Source organism: Schistocerca gregaria, chromosome 1 (genome assembly GCF_023897955.1).
Source record: "Schistocerca gregaria isolate iqSchGreg1 chromosome 1, iqSchGreg1.2, whole genome shotgun sequence".
Lineage (NCBI taxonomy): Eukaryota > Metazoa > Arthropoda > Insecta > Orthoptera > Acrididae > Schistocerca > Schistocerca gregaria.
The window spans coordinates 616,468,922-616,470,860 of record NC_064920.1 but is presented as its reverse complement, the minus strand read 5'-3'; the positions used below and the strand labels follow the sequence as shown (position 1 = coordinate 616,470,860).

The 1,939-nt window shown below is 41.4% G+C and overlaps 1 pseudogene; it reads left to right on the top strand.

Annotated features, from left to right (window-relative positions):
* Positions 1-1,023: 1,023 nt before the first annotated feature.
* LOC126365061 (peptidyl-prolyl cis-trans isomerase 5-like) lies at positions 1,024-1,653 on the top strand (annotated as a pseudogene).
* Positions 1,654-1,939: the final 286 nt, after the last annotated feature.

Genomic DNA, 1,939 nt, shown 5'->3' with positions numbered 1-1,939 from the left:
CCTCATTTTACCTGATAGTTTTAGTACTTCTTTCAGTGAAAACGTATGTACGCTTCATACATAAAGAATTTTCACTGAATCGCATGTTAGAATTTTCGTTTCCTTAGCAAATCAAACTGTGCCATAGTGGCTATATAAAACGTACTATTTGTTGCAAGTAACCAAGTTGTTTAATAAAATATTTTACTGTTCTGGACTCTCACCGTTCCTACATATCTAACCATCTACATACTCCTGATACAGGTAATTTAAAATATAAATATCTCAGTTTCGCTTAGGTTGGAATTTTTTCCTCTCATTTATCAGTCCGCCCTGCTGTCTTTATTTTTCGTTTGCATTTATTACTGATAAACATCTTAAGCTCACTTTCTTTCTCATTCATAATTTATTAAACGCACTGTAGCCGTCCGTTATTCTAAAAGGTAGGTTGAAAGCAGAAGTACGTTATTTTAGTGATGCGATTCGAGGGGCAGAAGGGAATCGAACTTATGTGTTATCGCAGCTGTAAATTGTTCTTTAAATTAATCAAGTAGAACTATCACTTCAGTATAAGTGGAAAGTACCGAGTGTATCAGAAAACAGTCTAGAAGCTTTGTGCCTAGACACTTCAGACAATTCCCGAGTCCACAGCCAGTAGTGAAAGTCAGGAAAGGTTCGTGAAACCTGCATCCCGAGACTGTGCGGCTGGCGCGGCTTTATTAAAAGTTGGTCCCGCCAGCAGATTACGCCTGGGGCGCCTTCCGCAGAGCCGTAACGGCGCCGCCTGTGCTGCAATAACGGCCGCTCGGGTGCCGGAGTGGACGCAGCCCACCACCTGCTGCACCACACGCCCCCCCCCCCCCCCCCCAGTTTTGACAACTCTTTTCTTGCAGCAACCTTGCGTCTTCTTTTATTTTGTTCCACTTACACTTATATGCTTCTTAATTCTGGCGAAATTGTTCACTAATACGCTACTCATGTTGTAGGGGATAGTTTGGCAGTGAGGTCGTGTTGCTCGAGTGCTTTTGATGTGACTTTCAAACAATGCCACATTGGCAAGATGTGGAAACACTTTTTCTTGTTGTAGTCTGCTACGTCGTTGCTTTGGAGGGAGAGCAAAAGTAAGGCCCTAAATTAACAGATAAAGTGTAACCTGACATAAAGATAGGAGAGGAAAATGTGGGCAGAACAGAGATCGATCTATTCGGTAAAACTGTACTTAATGCATTTAATAATTTTGTTGAGCTTGGACAAAAGCCTGCAGGTGGAGGTTAGAAGGGAAGCAAACTTCGTAGAATGATTAAGAACTTCATGATACCAGAAGATGATTTTACCAGAGGTGAAGGACCTGAAGGTCGAAGCACCTATGGAGACAGGTTTTCCGATGAAAATTTCAAACTAAAGCACTATGGAGCAGGTTGGCTCTCAATGGCCAATGAAGAAAAGGACGCAAATGACTCTAAGTTCTCCATCACAACAAATCAAACACCATGGTCTGACGGGAGACGGGTTGTATTTGAAATAGTTTAGAAGGGAATGGATATTGTCAGGAAGATTAAATCCATGCCTACGGATGGCAGAGAAAGGCCAAGCCAAGATGTTGTTATAGCAGACTCTGGCGCAGAGACTCTATCTGAACCATTTTCAGTGGCTAAGGAATATGCCACTCAATGAAGAAGTGCAAGTGGAACTCTTAAGTGAACAAACATCACAAAAGCAGAAGTTACAGAGAAGTCAGTAGGCAGATCACTCCAAAAATTTTGATAAATGCTCTTTGTACAAATTTGAACATTTGTGTTTGTGTGTCTTTACAAATGAAGAATAAGGATATTTTTATTAACAGAATACCAGCGAGTAGCTTCTTTGAGTAGTAATGAAACTGTTCTCAGTTCCGAGTTCGAACCCTGCCATTGCCTACATTTGAATAAAAATCAGCACTGGTTGCCGAAGACTTCCAGTG